Raw genomic sequence first — 23,029 nt, forward strand, 5'->3', positions numbered from 1 at the left:
CAAGGTCCAGCTTGGGGAATTGATGCATTTTGAGTGTGATGATGCCACAGTGAACATTTCACTTTAGTGTCAGCTTTGTAAAATTCAAAAACTGGGTATTTGTCTATGCTGTTTGCCTTCTCTAATAGTTTCCATTGTGGCCTACTGACTTTAACAATCAACATAACCTGCTTCTTTCTGCAGACACTAATTATTATTTCTGCAGTTTTACAATGCAAAACAAAAACAAAATAAAACAAAGTAGCATATGAAGCCCACAAGAAGTGTAAGACAATATAATGAATTGGTTTCTTCTCATTCAATACTGGTGAGGACAAAATGACTCCAGGAATGCATTTGGTCCTAAAGCTTCTATGTCACTGAAATCCTAATCTTTAAAAAAAAAAAAAAAAAAAAAAAAAAAAAAAAAAAAAAAAAAAAAAAAAAAAAACACTGGAAAATGAACTTTGACTGTATAAACCTTTAAATAAAAATAGCATTTTTACTAATATATTCTTCCCAAGTGCCTACTTCTTCGTAGTATGTTTCCCATCCTAATACTGTATGTTTTTGCAGCTGGCAATTGACACTGCCAGTGAGCCTTTATGTTCAATGTTATTTAATATATTCCCATCAGAAAGTTATTTTTACTTTTCAGTTTCAGTATCTTCTTGTAGTGTCCTGCATATAATGTTCATGTTGCAATTTGCATTTTTTCCCATAGGATAAATAAATAAAGATTCAAACAACAATATTGAAAGAATTTAGGCTTATTTGCTGAGAGAAAAATAATATATAGAATGGAAGACTGCTTTACTCTACTGAAAGAAAAAAAAAAAAAAAAAAGAAACAACGAAACTTTATGTTTCAATTGTCTAAACAGGAGATAACTGATACAACACCATCTCAATGAAACATCTGCATTTAATTTTATAGGTATGGTAAGATAACATGTTCAGTTATCACCATACATGGTAGGATGGAAACTCCACAAAATATTGTCTCATCCGATAGAACAATCTCTTAAACAACTACAACTGGCCCTTCAAAACAGTCTATGTGGGTCTGTGTGCACATGCCATTTTTCCATGAATCTGACATTTCCTGGCCTAGCATTAGGTGCGGTGGCTAAACCCATGCCACCCTTAATGTTTCAGCAACAGGCTTGTAGGAAGTCACATTCTCCCTTTCCTGTGATGTCACAGCCACAGGGTGATGCACTGGGAACCTTCAGGCTCACATCTGAAGGGAACACCAGCCAGTTCTAGGGTTCAGGACCATTCTTTACGCCAGTGGCATTTAAGGCCAGTGGTCTCACAGTCCTGTCTAGAATTTCACACATACTAGCCTCAAAACACCCAGGAAGATGGAATCAGACCCACCTGAGATTATGGCAGCAGCCTACAAATGGTTCTTTCATTTACTCTTCCACTATTCTTTGTTTATGAAACTATAATCGGCTTTTTGCCCATATTGCTCACAATAACATGGGCTTATTTACTGTGTTTGAAGAGTAGACATCATTTACGTATGTCTGCTCAGGTCGTATCTGCCATTGCTGCATTACAATAAGATATAAATTCCATTTCTGCTAACAACTAAGTAAATATACTCTCTCCCTTCCCCTTGACTGAGAAAAATTTTATTCACACACAAGCAGTATAAAATACTGTGACCCCTTTAAAACTCTTAAAGACAACACTTTCTGCTGAATTAGAAAAATAATCTTATGTGGCTACAGAAATAATGTTTGTGTTTTATCAATGTTGTTCCCGCCAAAGGCTGGATTATCTGTTTCACATCCATTTAAACACAGGAAGGTTATAACAGGTCAGACAGCAATCTGGACTTCATTGGCCGGGAAAACTGACCTCATAAATCTGATTTGATACATCTGTCCTTTCAGCTGTCTGCGTATATGCCAATGCATTCAGTTGGCCATGTGCCTGCTCAGTGGAAGATCAACTCCTGTGGCTACTGCACAGAGGATTTTCCAAGTCTTCCTCTCAGCTACAGAAGTAAATATATTTGAAAGAAGTGCAGAAAGGAAGACATATTTATAGTTGCTTGTAGGTGCCTAAAAGAGACCTAGTCCTATGATGAACAATCAGGAAAACATTGAAACTATCTTGAGTAATATTGACTATGCCTGTTTTTGTAAACAGATATTGATGTTACTCTCATTACCATAATTTCTGAGTACACATGAGAGTCTATGGATGACGTACATCACTATATAATGTTGCAACTTGCATTGTGTATACCTGTCAGTTTTCACCTGAGCAGTAAAAGATTGGTAACTATCACTTGAATACAGTTAAAAAAAAAAAATAACTTTCAAAGAGACCAAGTGGGAAGTGGAAAGGAAGGACTGAAACTAACATTGTATAACTAGAAAACAGGTATTATGATGTAACAGTTATTAAAGGTATACAACTTGCTGAACTGCATTTTCAAGAGTGAAATGCCTCAGTGTGTTTATCACCAAAGACATGAAGTCTGTGGCTCTTCATCAAAATTCGTACATATAACTATGAGTTTTTTGAAGGGGGTCCACAGCAATTCCTTTTTCCTGTGGTGTTATGACCATTCCATGTGTTAGGCCTATCCATAGAAGCTTACATTATTTATTTTCCATCAGTAATGAACCAACTTAAAATAATTAGTGATATAAGACAGAGAGAAAAGTACATTTTGCTTATTGTCTTTTCAAAATGAAGACTGTTAATCTATTTTAATAAAAGTCCCTATAAGAACAGGCAATTATTGTAACAGTTCATACTTGATCAAGCTTTCTTCTTTCTGTTGACTTCCACTAATCTCTAGGAGCCTTGATGAGAAACGTCAAAACTGCTGCTATTATACTTAACCTGGAAAAGTGACCCCAGATGATAGAGGTAGGAACAAATGACAAATATGGTGATTTTAGAACATTTCCTTCCTGCCTGAGATGTTCTTTTTCAATAGACGCAGATGTAATTTCATGATTGATAAACACTTATTTTCCAAATGTCTGACTTTGTTGCTAGATCCATTTAGCAGCAGTAAGATATACAGCTATGAAGCCTGGCATCTGCACTGATTTATGTTTGTTACAGGCACCGGTGTTTCACTTCATAGTGGGAGAGCAGAGGATTAAAAAACAGATTAGCCTCCACACTATGGATGAATTGAGCAGTCCAGCTGCTTACAAGCAAATTAAAGAATAGGCTCATGTTATTGATCCAATTTTCTGCTATGTGCTGAGAGCATGCAGCAGTTTGATCTGATTTTACAATGACTCTACTTCCAACATCCCTTCTAGTAGTGCATCATAAGATAAGAATATCATGGGAACAGCAGCTGATAGAATAATCCACCCATTGATTTCTTCTCCCTGTTTACTCCCAGTATTTTAATTGAATTTTGTGGTTCAGCATTTCAGGCTGTGCTTTCAGAGTCAACTGGAGTACAAAATAAAGCAATGGGAAAAATCAAATTCTTGAATTTTGTCCAAATGGTATTGGACAAAAATAGACTCAAAGATTCTCATTGCAAATTTGACTCTGGAATTAAGGTTGTGGGGTTCTGTTGTTGTTGTTTTGTTTTGTTTTTTGGTGGTGGTGGGTTTTGTTTTTTGTGTGTGTGTGTGTTTTTTATCTTTGGTGGTAGTGGTAGTGTTTTTTTGTTTTGTTTTGTTTTGTTTTGTTTTGTTTGTTGCTCTGGTTTGTGTTTTTCTTCTTTTCATGCAGCTCTTCCTTGCAATAAGGGCAATGTGAAAAGGAGAATACTGGGAAAGAGAAATTTTCTTGTTCCCAGAAAGCAGGTTAAAATTTTAAAGGAGCTGGAGGTTTTGAAGAACTCACTCTTTGACACAGAAGTCACAGAAGAAACATACCAGAGTGGACTGAGTTGCTGTCAATCACCTCTTAAAAACTTTCTTTGGCTTGGTTTTCAGTCTCTCATCAAGGCACTATGCAATTGCTAATAATTGCTGGACATATAAAGGCATTACAATATATAACACTAAGAGAAAAAGAAATATTTAAAAATAGGTATTAACAGTTCACTTCCACTCCAGCATTGGGAAGTCTTCACGTGTACTCTTTCCCCGTGCTTTATTTAAGCTTCAGTTAAGTAATAGTGTTTTCCAGCACCTCGAGGACACAGTCCTGTATCATTCCTCCTGCTTTACCTGGAGAATGTCTTTAAGAATTCACAAGAGAATTCAGCTGAGATTTACAAATATCCTCACAGACTATGGATGATAAATTCCATTCAAATTTCTCCCTACTCTCCAGTGTTCTATGCAAACTATAGGTAACTAATGCCCTTTCCTATTTAGAAATGCTGTAATAAAGATGCAGATTCATTCCAAAATGACAGTGTGAGAACTGTGATATATACTTTTTCAAAAGTTCAAGCAGCTAAGGAAGTGAAAGGCCATTATGTAAACAGAAAATATACAATGAAAAGAAAAAGGAAAATACACAACTTTTCATGTTGACCACAAAGTTTGCACAATGACTTTGGGCTCATTAAACAGTTGCACTCATAAAATCAAGATTAAAGCTGAAGAATAAGGCAGGCACTCTTAATATTCCGTGAGGTATCCTGGACCTCCAGCACTCCTTAGCACCGTACCTGTTGTTTAGAGGAAAAATATTAACCATATGTACAACAAAAGATTTGTAAGTTTGAGATCTGCTCTTAATACAGTAACAATTCCAATCCCTAGGTTAATTTCAAAGCAGAATGACTTTACCATCTGACAGCTAAGAATTTGGAATGATACAAATTTTGGAAGGGGTTATAGAATGACAAATGCAACACAAAATTGTATTTGAATGTTGTGAGGAAAACATTAAGAGGAAAACCTATCCTTCTTGCATAACGAGAAATATTTTTAAGACATGATGTGGTTCCGCATTTCAAAAGGACCACAGCATAGTAAGGCCAATGGTGCCAAGACACACAGAAGAACAGCAGGAACTCATGCAGTTCCAAGCCTTCAACATTGCACATCTTGGCTATTCTTGCAGAAGCCACAGATAACACTACCCACAAGGCAGCTACACATCCATGTCTAGTCACCAGCAGAACAGTGTAGTCTATCAGGATACAAGAAATAAAATGAGGCAAGAGCCTTCAGCAGTATTGATTATCTGCACATTTTTCTAAATAGGAATCATAGTGTGGACAATCAAAACACCTTTTTATGTTAATGACTGCTCTAACCTTACCTTCTTCATTTTTGGAAGGGGCATATGACATGCTCGTTGGATGAGAAACAACATAGATACCCAAGGTTAGAACTGGTATCTGTCTCTCCTTTTGGGGTCATCTGGTCCACATGGGGTTTCTTCTGTCATTTGAAAGGAACCCACATGAGTTTCATACTTCAGGCTCAAGATGAGCTAGCCAAAACATGCATTTTCTACCTCTGTTTCCAGAACAACATTCTCATTGAAACACTGTGTAATTCACCAGACCTGAGGCAGTGCCAGCTAGCCTTCCAAAAAAACATCCTAAGCAATCACACAGAAACAATTTAAATTTGTTTTCTAAGTGTGTTTGTAGGCCCTGTTGTTTTCATGGTTTACTGTCAGAAGAGCAAAAAGGCTTTCTCAAGGAATGCCGTTCCTGCACACTCCCCAGCTTGGCACCAACCACCCTCCAGTTTGTAACCATCCTTTTTTTTTTTTTCATACTTAACCTAGCTCCATCCAGAAAGTAACAGACAGGTCCAGAAATGCCTCATTACTTAGTATCACACCCAGGGAAAAAGCACAAGGAGCACATTAAAAACATGGGCAAAGACTGCTGTGATTGTCAGTCAGGGTGGAGACTTACCACAAAGTATATCTGTTAATTTTCTTGGTATAGTATCAATATAATCTATATCTTTGCAGCTTTTTACTGTCTTCCCATTCCTCTTTTCAATGAGCAAAACATAAAACAAAATCCATCTCTTCATGGTCATTTAGGACCTATCCTCATGCAGACTACTATCTCTCAGCTGTCCTCATGCAGAATACCAACAGACACTTGTTTATCATTGATTGTGATGCAGTGTTCACCTCTGTGCAGTACAAACAAGAAGTTCTCTTCTCTTTCCCATGCTGTTCCATTTGCACAGGAAGAGCATGGCTGCTAGTTCAGCACCCTGCTTCAGATCACTCCTTGTCTCAGTACTTACAAATGAAAAGATGATGTATTGTGCCAACTGTATATCTTATTTTGCAGACCAGTAGTTTTTCTTATAATCACTAGGCATTACATGCATTCTCCTAATTGTTTCCAGGCTCTTTCTTCAGACAAAGAGAATTTCCATGTCAGAGCTTTGCCCAAAAGCATTTTCTCCCTCATGTCTTTGAACTAGAGACCATTAAGCAAAGGTTCAATTAGTCAAAGATAGTCTCTTCTGGCACATATGTGCAAAGATATGTAAGTTATATCAGTCCCCCACAATTTTATATGGTTTGGGTTGATAGAAGCTTTGCTTCAGGCAGGTATCAAATACTGAACCGCAATCACTATGGAAGAGAGGAGTACTATTTCTGTCTTAGAGAAAATAAGAACCCTCTATGCTAGGGCAACAACCCTTGTAAAAAGGCTTGTGGGCATGTCCTATGAGGAGAGGCTGAGGACATCTGGGTTGTCTAGTCTGGAAAAAAGAAGGCTGAGAGGCAACCCCATTAATCTCTACAACTTCTTGGGCAGGGGAAATGGAGAGGGAGGTGTTGGTCTCTTCTCCCTGGTAACCGATGACAGGACTCATGGGAATGTCACAAAGCTCAGCCGAAGGAGGACCAAACTGAACATTAGGAAAAAAAATATTTATTGTGAGGGTGGTCAAACACTGGAGCAGGCTTCTTAGAGCAGTGGTTGATGGTCCACATCTGTCAGTATACAAGAGACATGTGGACAATCCCCTCAATAATATGCTTTAACTTTTGGTTAGCTCTGAAGAGGTCAGGCAGTTGGACTTGATGATCTTTGAAGGTCCCTTCCAACTAAACTATGCTATGTTATGCTATGCTATGCTATTCTGTTCTGTTGTGTCCTGTCCTGTCCTGGGTGTACCACAGATAATTTTCAGACTTCTGAAGTAGTATATACTTTAAAAAAAAAAAAAAAAAAAAAAGCCATAAAAGATGCAAGTAGAATTCTTTAATAAATACTTGACAGAAGGCTAACTTTATGTGATTTTTAAAGGAATTTCAGTAAGTGACTAGGAACTCACTGCAACACTTATAATGTGTATACTACAAGACTATGCAGATTAAGTCCAATTTCTTGTTTGCTATTTATCCCCTGTGACACAATTAATTAATTGATTCCAGGTATAAAATACTGTGCAAATCTCACAGTGGTAATATAACCACATCATCTGAAGTCTCCTATTCTTCAACAGTTCATAGAATACGGGTAGATTTTTTTGCTGAGCACTACATAACTGCATTATATAAAGCTGCTGCTAGCAATATCAAAACATATTAAAAGTTTAACTAAGACAATGTGTTTGAGAAGAATTTGCTTTCTTTGGAGCTGGAATGTCCCCATAAAAAGGCATGATCTGTACTAGACTGAGCTGTCCAATGATCTGCAAACACTGAACACTGTGTCCTGGAGTAAACTCTGCTTTCTTCTAACCCAAATTGGTTTGGATTCCTCCAGTGCATGCAAACAGCATTTTCAAATAACGCTAATGCTATGTGTCTTAAACCTGCATTTTGATTTGTACAGTTGACTTTCACAGATGTACTTTCAGTTTATAGTACTGCAAGTCTACTGAGAGTACGACAGGGCCTCTTAATGAGGGGAGGGTAAGTGTGTGAAAGTGTCCCTGAAAAGCATAGCCGATCCCGATTTCAAGACAAAATCCATTATTGTGATTTGTCAAAAAATGGTAGTTTGCTTGTTTGTTTGTTTTTCCCCAGATTCTCTCTCTTCCTGCTAGTCCTTGGAAAGTAAAATTACTCATGCAGATCTGTGCAGCACAAAAATATAATTAGACCAATACATACTTTTAACTTCTCCCTCTGCCAACACAGACTCATGTGGCTACTAGACTCTTTCTGAATATTTTGCTTCTTTTGAGTGCCTCTCTCCCTCTCTCACCTGCACTCTCACCTCTACTTCACCTCATCCCTTGCAGTGTCCCACATCCTTTCTACCACTGTTTCTGTTTTTCCTTAAAGCTTTGTATTCCCTAATCTTTCTCACCTATCTTTCTTGTTAATACTTGCAGTCCCACATTAGAGAACAATACAAGAAAGTGCAGGACACCTAAAAGGGTATCAGCTGAGAGCTTCAACTGACTGCTTATGAAGACAGAGAGATTTTAATTTTGCAGAATCTGAGATTTACCTGGAAATACAGTGGATAAAATCACAGTGAAGACAACATCTGTATTACTGAACGGAAAACACTGTGCTTGAGTTTTACGATCCTCCTAGAAGTTGACTCCATGCCTGGTTTTCCTCATAGTAAAACTGAAAAGCTGCGCCTTCATTCAGTTTCTTGCACAGAGAACTATGCCTTTCACTGCAGAACAACTTAACATACATAAGCACTTCCAGACTGCCTCAGTCCAAAGGTACTTCTGGCCTGGAGTTCTGTCTCCAACACTGAACAGATGATGTGTAGAAAACAAGTGCAAGAAACAGAGTAAGTGAAGAGCAATTAATTCTTTGATATACCCTCCCAGTTTACTGCCTTTTTTAGTAGTAAAGACAAATTGTAACATTGGCAAGGAGTCACAGCTTTTTACACTTTCACCATTTCTATTGTTTGTCACACAATACAGAACTCAGGTCCTGGAAGACAAATATAATATGAAATGCTTCTACATCGTTGCTCTAAATGCATGTAGTTGCATTAATTTCAGCTTCTCTCCAAAGACTCTTTAAGATTTCTCAGTAAGGACAAGAAGATACCAGACACAGAAATGGTGCAGAGCAAGTCCGTCCTTTTAGTATGCTGGTGTCAGGACATGATCCTTCCAACAGAACACATTCTTTAAGCTATTTTGAAATGTCCAACTAGCTAAGGCTTCCACCCTTAATAGTCAAATGCAACTCATTCCAAGTTTTATGTTTTATATTTTATATATATATATACATATTTTTTTAACTAATTTTTATATTTTTTATATATTAGTTTTATAACTAATTTTATAGCAGGACTTCCTACTACATCCTTTGTACCTCCCATGGATAGCATGGAATGGACTACAGATGAATGTAGAAACTAGGGTCAGTCATAGCTGGACATTGACATATTTCCTTTGTGTGTGTACACATATGCATAGTAAGAGAATACATATAAAGGCAGGAGATAGCCCTCATGCTTTAAGATACTATTCATATTCTGATATCTAATAAGAGAAAGGCAGTTTAAATACATATATATGTAAGTGATGACTACTTTAATAACTATTTGGGAGAGGCTTCTTCCAAAAGAGACTGAACTACCTACTCTTAGTAATATGTACCAGTGTCCAGCACGGTGGATTGGTTTCCAATCTGAGACATAATTTACATGCCCGAAGGAAAATTGCAATGTCTGATCTTACTGCTGTGAAAGTAAAAAGGCCAGGTGAGTATCTGCAGAATTTGAAACAACAGAAAAACTAGGAATCAGCACGACAACCTGATAGCACTACTCTTTTAAATAAATAAAAGCCACTGCAGAAGAGAAACATTTTACACTTCATTGTAGTGAATCTGGTCTCCAGGTTTGAAGAGTTTCACTCTATCAGCTTATAAAAGTCTACACGTCCTCTGAATCGTAGAATCATTAAGGTTAGAAAAGACCTCCAAGATCATCTGGTCCAACCATCCTTCTACCACCAATATTACCTGGTAAACCATGTCCCTAAATACCATGTCCAACCTTTCCTTAAACACCCCTAGGGACGGTGACTCCACCACCTCCCTGGGCAACCCGTTCCAATGCCTGACTACTCTATCTAAGGAGAAATGTCTCCTAATTTCCAACCAGAACCTCCCCTGGCACAACCTGAGGCCGTTATCTCTTGTCCTATCACTAGTTTTCTGTGAGAAGAGGATGACCCCCAGCTCCCCACAACTTCTTTTCAGGTACAGGGGAATGATCACCCTGGTCCTTCTGGCTACACTATTCCTGATACAAGCCAGGATGCTGTTGGCCTTCTTGGTCACACTGCTGGTTCATGTTCAGATGAGCACTGATCAACACTCCCAAATCCTTTTCCTCTGCACAGCTTTCCAGCCACTCTGCCCCAAGCTTATAGCGTTGCACAGGTTTGTTGTTACCAAAGTGCAGGACCCACCATTTAGCCATGCTGAACCTCATCCCATTGGCCTCTGCCCATCGATCCAACCTGTCCTGATCCCTCTGCAGGGCCTTCCTACCCTCCGACAGATCGACACATCCCCTCAACTTGGTTTTGTCTGCAAACTTACTGAGGGTGCACTTAATTTTACACTAAAAAAAAATATATGTATACCAGCAACTGAAATGAAGAAGTTTGTGCCACCTCCTCCTCAAGATTTAAGCAACAAGGCAATCTTCCCTGATAGCAGAGTGGGTTTGTTTTTTTTTTTGGTGGTCTGGTTTATGCCAAGTGGCACCCTGAATTTCCTTGGAGCACACTGGAAAAGGAAGGTATCTCTGCAGAAGAATCTTTGGCACAGTGCTCACGGTTCTTGCGATGTTCCAAAACTGCTTGTTATGAAGCATCCTTCAAGCCACCCTTAAGACAATTATAACATGCTGCTTTGTGGTGATTGACTGTAGATGGGAGTCTGCTACACACTGTATTCAACGTACTTGTGCCTCTGCTGAGACCTACTACCATATAGGAAGGTTCAGTACTGCAAGTCTGAAAGAAGTGAAAACTCTGATATGTTCATAAGTCATCTGCCCACTAAATTTCTTTCCCTGTAGATATAAAATCTCTTATGCATCTGCCAGTTCCCAAAGGTCATGAGCAAAGTATGGCTGCAGTGCCAAATTATTCTCAGTATTTCAGAGCACATTATGCGTATATCATTTGACAAAGAGAAATAATCTGTATTAGAGAATGGTATAAGAGCAGTAGAGTGAGAAGAGAAAACATGAGGCCTATTTCACAGATCAAACAGGAGACAGAAGTCATTCTATGCCACAGCCAATACTCCTTTCTGTACCAAATTCCTCTGCAGCAAGCAGGGGAACAGAGCTTGAAGCAAAGGTTTGTCAGGGAATCCACATGTGATAGCCTTGCTATCCAGGAACAGGTAGTATGTCCAAACTTCCTGACGAATGGTCTCATTGTTTGCTTGCATTGGATGAATGAATCTTTAAACAACTATAAGCTTTACTGACAGTGCTAATTTCCCCCCAAAATGATATACCTGTCAGACTCCGTGGATCTTATAAAAATTAATACTAGCTCAGTGTTTGTAGCATATATCCACTCAAAACAAACAAACAAAATAAAATCAAAAAAGCATGCATTTGACTAGTTTTTGAAATGCTCCTGTAATGAAGGCAAATATTAGCAGTACACCAGAGCATGTGTACTCCATATAAAATTGCATCAAGGGAGATTTTGTCCATGAAGAGAGACCTCATACAAAAGTTTACAAATAATGAACTCTGTCTGACAAACTCTTTATGGTTTCCAAAGAGACTTCAGACTTCAACCCAGCTCTGGTTCAGCCAAGTGAAAAAAGCTACATCCTGTGGGGGAAAAAAAAAAAACAAACAAACAAAAAAAAAAACTATGCAGCTACGTATACCAAAATTTTTAATTCTTAAAGAGGAGCATGGAATAACCATCTGAGCATTTGAGTGCTAATTTTCAAAATTCATAGTTTATTTAACATTTTTAAGTAGTGCATATGCTCTTTTTTGACCCTCATTGCAAAGCAATAGTTGAGTGTTAATTCCAACAGAATTGTGTATTGCAGAAATGTTTGTAGTTACTACATCTTTCCAAACAGCTATCAGGCAAAACCTCTACCGAGTCTGAAGAGTACTGTCAAGTTTTTCTCACAGCTCTGCTTTGTCATAGGGACCCACAAGAATCATCAAGTCCAAATCCTGGGTCCACAAAGGACACCCCTCCCCCCCCACAAAAAAAAATCCCTCTTAGCAGAAAACTTTTCCTGATATACAGCCTGAACCTCTCTTTGAAGGAGCTTCAAGATGTTGTCTACATATCACTTCCATTAGAATTATATTCTATGTAACAGCACTTGAACAATCAACACATTTTGCTTTCAGTAGGCTTGGGCTTTTCAGATGTTTTCCTTACATAAACAACCAAAACAGAAAGAAAAGACTAGTGCAAATTACTTCCATAATTCACCGTAAATGAATGTTTCTAATCACCACTTGGTTTGAATTGCAGTGTATCAGAAATGCATCATGTACAAATCAATTTTCCAATGTGCCCAAGCTACATTCTGGCTGTGTTATTGATTCAGCTGAGAAGCCATATTGTAGAAACAGTTAAGAAAATATTTACAGGAGATTGAGTCTTACAGTAATCAGTAATGAACTTGTTTGTCTGACCTATTTATTCATGACCCACAAGCGACCTGCTTTTTTCTAGTAACTTCTGCCATACACATAAAGATACATAAACTAAGACAACAGACCATTCAATTCTTGTATCAGTTTTTTCATTTTTAACTAACACAAAAAGAGAATTTGCATCATGATGATTCCCCTCAGCCTCTTGATTAACATGTATCTTGCAACATGGGCAAGCTTCCTCCAGGTAACTATTAAGGCAAAAGTTTACTATCACTTCACATTCAATTTAGCCTTAGGACAAGAGCTATCAGACAAGTTTACACAAGATAACTATGTTCTATTTTCTGCACATTTTAAAAACTGGAAATGATAAATTTTCTTTTAGGTAAAACAGACACTATCTAACACGCTGAATGTCTCATTTGAGATGCTTAAGACTTTTATTGCACTTACATCTAAGCACCTCCAAACAGCTAGGGGAAGGATGTTATTTTTGATACATATTTTTCACGTAGAGACTTAATATTACAAGGAAGTATTGAATGTAGTTGTCTGCATGCACACACACACACACACACATTAATATGTGTGTCAGAAGAAAACAAGTCTACTTATCCTCATGCCATCCTCCTATACTTTTATGGGATCTCTCAAAAGCATGAGCTTGGAAGCCCCTTTCTCAGCATCCTAACACCTCTGCAAAGTGTCAAGATTTTAGGAACAGCAGCTCTACTCACCTGTGTTACTGCCACATCCATAAAGATTTCAGAAATAAATTAAGACTGTTTATAATTTTTTTTGGCAGCTTTTTTCTTTGAAGAGCGTTGCTTCTAAATGGAAAAACCCAGCCACTTCTTCTCAAATACCTTTCCTGGCATGCTTTCAGCAGTACAAGAGACACTGACTCCAGGAGAAATACACCTACAGTCTTCAGGCCCTCTTACAATCCTAAGCACACATAAGCACAAGACACTTTTTTTTCATACCCTGTGAGTCCTTCACCCTCTAACTTTCTGGGAAGGTGCTGATGTAGGAGGAAGAGGCTGTGGCAATCCACTGTTACTATTGTGAGGCTTAGGGCAACACTAAACTCAGTCTAGTAATCAGAACAGACAGCTCTAGAGCCAGCAGAGTACAAACCATTTTACCTGTAATCAGCATTCTCAAAAGGGCTATTCTCCATTTTGGTCTGAGTGCTTATTTTTCCTTGAAATGAAAGCTGTTAGTGCACTACATGACAGTACTTCTCAGGAACAGGTTGAATTCATTTAATCTTCAGGGGAAACAGAAATACTGCATAATAAAGCTCATACAAGAGACCATGGTGGAGCTGGAACTATTGCAGTAGAGTTTCAGTTTTCTTACTCAGCCAAACATTATCAGTCCCATACCTTGTATGTAGTGGCTTGCCAAAGCAAGAGAATCCTCAGTTCATGTATATGAATAAAATTTTGTATCATGTATATCAATAAAATTAATAAAATTTAAGGAAGCATACATGTAGTAAAACTTTTCTCTCTAAATCTGTGGTTCAGACCACTGCTAAAAGACACGACTGCTGTACAATGCTTTCAGCTGCTCAGCTGTGACTATAGTGTTCCAGCTGGAATTAAGCATTCTTCTGTGCATTGCTAGTGTGCCTGTAGGACCACACCTACTCCAGAAGCTAGAAAAGTTGTTTGTTTGGGGTATATGGGAAGATAAAAGCAAAGAATACAAGCCAGTGCTTTTTCCCAGAGATTGTTGCAGCTTTCTTGCTCATTCGTATCAGCCTCTTGGTATAAACTCAAGAGGTACAAAAATAAGGTACAAGAGGAGGATTTCTTTAGACATAAGTGCTATTGGATAAAGTACAAACAGTACATTATTGTATACTGTGCCCAGAAGAGCTTTTGTGATCATACTATAAGAAAAATTGGCAGCTCTTGCCAAGAAATCAATTGTAGAGATGCTGAACACATGCATGTAGTATCTTTTAAGTAAAAACAAAACAATAAAGCATATCTTTTTCTCAGGTTTGATGCTGTTTGCTACAGTTACAGTGGGCAACAATGCTCTTTCAAATTTTCTAGCACAAAGTCCTAATTGAAGGATATTCTAACAAAGCAAGACAAATGCTCACTCAACACAAGAATAGCCTGGCATTTCTGCAATGAAATATGAAGCTAAGGCCAAATACCGAGGTCAAGAGTTTTTTCAGAAACTCTGATGGCCAGCTGTGTGAATGAAGACATCACACTTTGGCCTGTGACTGATATCATGTGTGGAAAGCATTTTTCTTGTAGAAAAATAAAGCAATCTGAACTGCATAGTTCTGGCAAACTGTTTTCGCACTTGCATTAATCTTTTTGTGCTGCAATTTCCTTATGGATATTTCAGGCGATTTTAAATGGACACCACCTCTAAGAAGGAGTCTAGCACTGAAGCCACTGTTATCTTTGGCACTATGAGGAAGGAATGCAAGATTTGTCTACTAGCTTTAATAAAATGTGAAGATATTTTTGGTTCAGGTTCAAAAAACGACATATCCATTTGGCAAAACAGAAAAATTATCTCAAAGCTACTTTGCCTTTATACCTCTACATAGTACATTCCGCATTCTTTTTCTTGCCCAAAGAATTTTAAGGGCAAGCCTCTCCAGATGGCTGCCCTCTACTGGTCAGAATGAGAAAATGTTTGATTATTTCCACATCGATAAAGTGCAGAGGGCTGGGTTTCTGAAGATGACAATCTATTTCTTATTCCTTACGTTTCTGTGTAATTACAAAGGTTACACTTTGCTAGAATGAGAACTCTGAAATCCAGGTGGCTGCTTCTCAATGTAGTTAGCCAACTGTCTATTGCTTTTTTTTTTTTTTTTTTTTTTTTTTTTTTTGTATCATGCACTTTTTCAGTTTTGTATTTCTTCTATCTATTTATCAACGATAAATTAATTTTAATAAATACACTGTTGTTTCGTTACAAGTGCTTAATCCTCCTTCACAAAAATGATGGAAAACATCTCCATATTTCTTTGCTGCTTAAGGTAAACATGTTAAACAGAACATTATGGCTGGAAGGGGTTTTCTGTCATCTTTTTCCTCTGCCCTAAGTCAGGATCAAACATTTCTCTGCTACTCTTGATCAGTGTTTGGTGACCTCTGTTAAAGGCTGCTGGTAACAGGACTGCACAATTTTTACAGACAACCCAGTCCACTGCTACACACACCAGTTAACTATTAGTGTTCCTTTAGGAACAGAATAGACTGATGACAGGAGTAAAGGGCTTTAGAGATCAATTTGAAAAGAGCCTATTCATCAGGGAGCCCAAAGTTTCTTTAAATTGAGTGCAAGGATTAAGATGTAAAGTAGAAACGCTAATGATAAAAGATCCCTGAAAGAGTTTCAGGGATTGGAACCAGGAAGTTAGAGGCTTTTCTCTGTATTATGTATGCATAGTCATACAACCAGTGCACGCTTTGAAACTTTCACTGCACATCTGTGCATCACTGCATGGACTAGGCACCAAGCCAACGGCTGAATTCCTACGAGTCCGTGCAGCTCCCACACGTTTACAGCACTAGGACCCAGAGGGAGCTTCATTTCTGTGAGTCAGTGCAGCTAGCTGAGCCCTGAGAGCAGTGAATGAGGCTGGAAAGGCAGAGGGAATGTGAATGGCTCTTTTGGCTTGGGAAAGTGTCCACGGACTGGGGTGCTACAGACTACAAAACAGCTTGGACAACTCTCCAGATTCCCTGTTCCCCCGGTGTCGAGTGATACAGCTCTAAGGTGAGTGACCCCACAATAGTAAGTTTTCTCAAAACAAGTAATGTGGCTGTTGCACCAGTTGTGGAAGTTTGGTATCTTCAAAATCAGCCAATGCGTTTTTGCTGTACTGTGATTTTCACTCTCTTGAAGAGGTACAGATCAGATGTCTTTGAAATATGGAGTCCTCATTGCTTAAAAATAACATCTGCTCAGAAAAGCTTGGTCTAATAAAACTGAAAATTGCATTTACTAATGCAGGTTAAACTGCATGCACATCTGGAACATATTCATAAAGCATTTGTGCTTAAATTCAAAGCTTGAAACAGATCTTTAGTAAGAACAGCTTAACCTTAGAGACAGGTAAGTATTCTTCTCATTGTTTTTATCCAGGTAAATCAAAACTTAGTTTTATTTGCATAATACTGTAGTTACTTTTACATGAATATTCGTTACTGTCTCAGTTCTGAGTATTAAGGCTTATTTAAGTCTTTCCTTTTTTTTTTCTTTTTTTTTTTTTTAAGATAATTCTACTTAATTTTAAGATAAGAATTCATTTCTTTTCTAATATAAATAAATAGGAATTCTGGTAAATCAAAGCATGATTTATGAGCAGAATCCTTCTAGCTATAGGGAGAGCTGTAGTTTTCCCTACGTCTATCCTCCAGGAAGTCTAGTTGGAAAAGCTTACAAATTCCCTGCTGCCTTGACAGACTGACACTGACAATGTTTATTGATTTATACTGGGTGATTAAGCTGTCTTACCTAATACATTAGTCAGAGACAAAAACGAGGATCCCAGTCACAGAGATGCAGAGTTTGTGTGCTGAGAACAAAAACTGTTTGTGCTTCAGTTGCTTTCCTCACTTTAAATTTTCCTTATATGCTCAAGAAGTTTTAGAGAAACAGTGAAAGTTATCATGCTTGTCAGGCTGGTTTTTCCAAGTTGTCACGACTTCGAAGTTGCATTGTAACAGTAATACAGATAATTTATGGGTGCTTTCATGTGTTAGTGTATTACAATAAAGTTTTTTCAGTACTTTTTTGCTGAGCCAAAATAAAATGTGACAATTACCTACAAAAAGATAAGCAAGAAGCTGATTTGCCTGTAAGTTCATATTCTTTGCACTTCTGAGATGCTTCAGATATTATGGAAAGCAGGCTTCTGTGAAAGGCTGAAAATTATCCTGCCAGCTACCATTCTACATTTGTCTGCAACTCAGAAGGTTATAATATTTTTTGCACTTTCACAAAAAAGATGGTGTAATGAAGAGCCAAATAAATTCAAGTGTTCACATTGTATAATAAGAATTATTTGTCCCTCAAATATATTAATATATCTATACATTAATAATATTTTAATAAATTTCAGCAAGGTCTGGAAAGGAATTCTTTCTGACAAATGTGTGCAGTATAGTAATAGTACTTTCATATCTGGATTGAGCCCAGCCACTCACCCTAAAGGGATCTGTCAGTCTGACAAAAGGGTAGCAAAGAAAGTAATTGTGGTTTTCTTCTTCTCACTCTCTTAGCTAAGCAGTGTCCATTTTCTCAAATCAAAAGCTTAAATCATCTTATCAGATGTCTTCATTTAAGTTCAGTGGAAAATTACAATGAGCATAAAGGATCGTTCTAACCCTTATACTAAGTAAACAGTTATTACATAGAATGATTAGGCAGTTTATGTAATCACTGTAACACGCTAATTCAAAACATAAGATTAGAAAAATACATAAAATATGTATTAAGATTAGCACTTTAAAGTGAAAAATTCTTTAATGGGATACCCAGAACAAGGGCCAGATAGAATACATTTAAAACCAAGATTATTTCCATCAGTAGAATCAGTCCCATAAATTCACTTACTGCTCCATGACTTTGGACATAAAAATGGTCCTTTAAGTGCAAATTCCATTGTTTTTCTGATTCTCCAATATGCTTTTGGAACTGATAGAATATTGCATTCATAGTAAGTGCATTAATTGAATTAAATTGAAGGCATGAGGAAAAAATATTAATGATTTTGAGAAGATAACATTCTACCATTTCCTAAGTTTTAAAGAACAAATTTTGATGTTAAAAACAAAGAGTTAGTAAAATTAATGTTTTAATTCCGAAAGGTTTAATATTCTAGCACCAAAAGTCAAATGATGGTATTGGTGGGTTTAGAAATATTTATTTATCCTTTAAATCTTAGTCCAATAAAACCTAGTGAAACTCAGTATCTTTCAAATCAGCTACAGCAATGGTGACCTCTGCTGGCAACTACCCTCTCATCAAAAGAAGTTTAAAAGGCTTGTTCAGAAAGTGACTGTGAAATAAAATATTTTTTAGATCAGCTGATACATTTGGAGAAATGTAAGATACCACCTCTTCTCTCAGAACTTGCCTCATGGTAAAAGGGGTGAAAGGCCCATGTAACAGTGCTACTACTACTGCTTGTCTTTCTCAGTAGGTCACACAGGCCAATGTATTTAAGACAATTTCTACAACAGAAGGATCTCCCACCCTGGGATGGATGTCATATGGGATGTGTGTGTTTTGTTTTCCTGACACAACGCCCTTTTTGCAGCTCTGCTGAATTCATGAAGCATTTGCATGTATGTGTATTTATACCCAAAAATATGTGGCCAAGAAAAGCAAGATCATTTTTGCTTTTGCCAAGAGATAGTAGTATCTATTAATGTGATTCGTGTGCACCCTATTTGCCTGATCCCACTACCACTAAAAATATTTAAGTAACATAAATGGTAGAAAGAAAATCTCAGATCCTTGATATAAACCTGTACTATGCCCTTGTCCTGAATATTGCTTGTAGCTCTGGTCATTATCCACATTTCAGAAAATATAGAATAAAGTATAACAAGACAAGGTGAAGAAGGCAACAAGGATGATGAAAGGGCCTGGAACAATTTGCATATTTAGAGAAACTACATAGATTACCCATTTCTAAGTCTGGAAAAGAAATGGCTGTTGTCAGTTCAAAAATTGAGGAGCGGGAAATGAAAATAGCATCTGACACATTCAAGGCAAACAAGAGAAGGCAGTTTTTCTCTCCATTCATGATAAAATTAAGGAATTCCTTTCCACGGGGTATTGTAGTTTGCATGAGTTCAGCAAGTGATCAGACAAACTAAAAGCAAATGCATTACCTCTGCTTCAGAAAATCTGTGATTCAAAAATGACTGCAGAGTGGAAGAGTATACTGAGGAGATGATCCCCATATGGTTGCTCTATTCTTACATCACTCCCTAAGCATTATTAGCCTTCTCCTCAGTGTTTCAGCCTGTTGAATACTTGACTTATCCTAACAAGAAGAACAGTAACTACATATTTGCTATGGGATGCTGGTTCACTGATCAAAGTATGGAGATTTTGGTAAATTAAAAAAAAAAAAAAAAGTAAATATAGCGTTATTTTTACTGAAGTGTTCAACAATTAGGTGTAAGCATGTATTCAAGTAAGTTTCCACCAGAGAAAAAGATTAATGCTGAGATGTACAACTATTCAGGCAAATCAACCTAAGCAGATTATGACTGAGATACTCCTGAAAGGCCTAAGAAAGTACGTCTGATTGATCTTGTGAAATTCAGTGAAGTATACTCCAAATGGGAAAACATAATTTTATCTCAGTTCCTTGTGGCCTGTTTATTTGTAGAGCTGACATTTTATTTGAGACTTCTAACTGAACTCACATCTTTACTAACTGTTTTGTTCCACAAAAGGGAACAGTCCAGAGAATGGCCATGCAAACACTGAAACCTGAATGAGAAGAACCACTCACATATTCTAAAGTTGAAAGACAGATGTGAGATGTCAACTTGACATTGCTAACCAGTCCCGAAATACAGCTGACTTGCTGTTGATGAATTAAATGTTTTTTTCAGTCTGCAGCATGTATAAAAAAAAATGAATTATGCAAAACTTTCTGTGCATAAAAGTGAGATTTTGTGCCCACAAATCTTGATTATCTGAGATTAATAAAGACCCGCAAATAAGTTACAATGTACTGTAAGTATGTATGTAGACATCATATATGTATGTATGTATACAATATATGTATGTAGACATCATATATGATGTAGACATATGTAGACATCAGGCCCTACCTACATACATACATACATGAATGAGACTTCTATGGCATAGTATCTAAACCCAAAATTTAAATGACTGAACAAGGTATTTTGAAATAACATGTAGGAAGGTTTTACTGCTAAGCTTCTGTAATAGCTTTTGAATTTTCTGTGCCACTGCTAAATGAATGAAACACCTTTGACTCATCCTTGGAGGCAATGTTTTTCCCAGTAAAGAGACATTCTTCTTTTTTTTTCCTAGGCTCTTGTATTTAAAGTAAAGCTTTGAGATATTATGGCATAGTAGTTCACAGTATCAGAAGATATATTCATACTTTATCAGATTCACATCTTCTATTGCTGGGAACGGTTGTATCACATAAATATGGCTTCCAAATTTAATTGTGGTATCCCCTAGAATAAACTCTTTCATGGTCACTACACATAGCAAAAGTCGTGGCCTGAGCTTTAGAACCCAAACACTAACATGGTCACCCCTCAGTCTGACAGTCCCTCCAAATATTTGTTGAACACAGCTCTGGTCACTTTCAGAAATTGTACCTGCAGTAACCAGACCACTTGATGTACTCCAAAATCAAATTTCCTGGTCCCATAGGGTACGTAACAGTGTGCTAATAAAATATCAGATTCTGCTTCCATTGAGTTGTTACATATTAAAACTGCCATTGTCAGTGCAAAAAGATTCAAGCACTAATTAAAAAATAATAATAAATAAAAAAAGTTATAATAATATCTATCTATAATCAATAAATAAAAAAAGATGAACAAAAGGTAAGACAATTTCTTTGACTTTGTTTTGGGCCTTGGCTTATATATTACTGACAAAAACATTATGACCGTGTATGTTATTCAAATACAAAGCTCCTTCCAAGAATAAAATTAGTGAAATAAATGAATAACTGATAGAATTAAACTGATTCTGAGTTGTGACACAAAATTGATTTAGCTCAGTTAGCTGTTAACTGTTCAGAAAACTAATGGAAGATTAGACTGTTTCTGACAGTCCTGACCTACAATAAGTAAGTTAGTCAAGCACAAAAGCAGATTATTTCCTTGACAACTTTCTGTTTGCTAATTGTGGATTTGCTTGTCTAAAAATTACTATTCTTTTCCTAATCTCAATCATTTCATATTTTTCCCTCTGTATTGTGATTTTTGTTGTTATTGTTGTTGTTGTTATCTAGCTCGCCAATTGGCTTTGATTGTCTTTATTATTTATACTACCATGTGCAATCTACACTACTAAAAATAAGGTATCGTCAGAATTTTTTTGTGATGGAAATTTGCCAGGTACCTCATTGCTATATATTACTTTGATTATGGCATATTTAACAGCTCTGGGTGACTGAATATGTGTTTTTCTATTTTGAACCATATCTTTTATTTTTGGAAGCCTTTATATGCTGGGTGATTCAGGTATTTAAAAAAAAAAAAAAAAAAAAAAAAAAACAACAAAAAAAAAAAACAGCTGTGGTTGTTCATAAGGAGATTTGCCCACTGGTGAATGACACAGCCTGTATTTTCTGAAATGCATCATTTCCTGCCCATTATTTCATGATCCTTTTCAGACACTCCCTGTAGCAGCCCCAGACCTGCAAGGTGTCTAGGTGCATACTTTACCACAGCCATATGAATAGCTCAGTTGAAATATTCATTAATATATTTCAAGAAAAACTCACAGTTCTGATGAACCTAATTCGCAATTCATCTCTACTGTAGCACTGTACTTCCACTGATCATGAAAAAGATTACATTGTGCCCTTTAGGGAGAGTCAGCTGGGCACATCAGCTGCAGTGGGTCAGCAGGCAAGAGTTAACTCTCAAGCTGTTTTTTGACTGCAGCTGTCCATATCCTTAATTCTCTGTTGCTTTCATATTTCAGATTGAAAACCAATACTTCTACACAGCAGCCACACAATGTCATTGTCCTTCAATACGTACTGGAAAGGGAGCCTAGAACAGTCTCTGAAAATTTACAGTTTTCATCTTATTGAGATCCATGAAGCATACTTTCTAAATGCAACAAATGGAACAGGCTGCCCAGGGAAGTGGTGGAGTCACCATCCCTGGAAGTCTTCAAAAGACGCTTAGATGTAGAGCTTAGGGATATGGTTTAGTGGAGGGCTGTTAGCGTTAGGTTGGAGGTTGGACTCGATGACCTTGAGGTCTCTTCCAACCTAGAAAATTCTGTGATTCTGTGATTCTGTGATATGGACCACTACATTGCATAGTCTGCAGACAGCTGATGCTCAGAGGTTTGTGACTTCACAGGACAATTTGTTTCAGGGTAGGAAGACCTAAGAAAGAAAGGGCAAATTTTTCAAAAGTAGCTTCTAATTTACAGTTGCACTATATTTGTATTTAGGACTTGCTTAGCAGGTTCTGAATCAATATGTAGCCTGAGAGTACAACCGCTTTGGAAATTTGATCCCAGGAATGGAAAATCAGACACTTAAAAACTAAGATACACACAAATAATGTTTTCTATAGGGCACTTGCTAAAAGGAGTATGCTAACTATAGTATGCTATTCCATAGTATAGTATAGTATAGTATAGTATGCTATTCCATTCCCTATTAGCTTCTGCTTACATTTCTGAAAGTCCATGGGAAACAAACTGCCCATGTGGTGTTGGCATTTAAATTTCTGTCCATTTGGTCCTAAGGTTTTTAGGAAGTTAGAAGAAAAAAAAAAATCTTTCTAATCATTCATATTTA

At 37.1% G+C, this 23,029-nt stretch overlaps 1 protein-coding gene and 1 long non-coding RNA gene across 7 annotated transcripts in view; one reads left to right on the forward strand and one right to left on the reverse strand.

Moving 5' to 3' along the window:
- LOC116498717 overlaps positions 1 to 23,029 on the reverse strand; it is a 125,018-nt gene that overhangs the window by 25,225 nt on the left and 76,764 nt on the right. The gene's annotated exons all lie outside the window — the stretch shown is intronic.
- The window catches only part of NGF (nerve growth factor), a 33,468-nt gene continuing 26,626 nt past the window's right edge, over positions 16,188 to 23,029 (forward strand). For 2 of the 3 annotated variants that reach the window (XM_032203075.1, XM_032203073.1), the window contains exon 1: positions 16,188 to 16,239. The gene's annotated coding sequence lies outside the window, so the exon portion shown is untranslated. The remainder of the gene's footprint in view (positions 16,240 to 23,029) is intronic. The other variant, XM_032203074.1, reaches the window with a different exon arrangement.

Source organism: Aythya fuligula, chromosome 25 (assembly GCF_009819795.1).
Source record: "Aythya fuligula isolate bAytFul2 chromosome 25, bAytFul2.pri, whole genome shotgun sequence".
Taxonomy (NCBI): Eukaryota; Metazoa; Chordata; class Aves; order Anseriformes; family Anatidae; genus Aythya; species Aythya fuligula.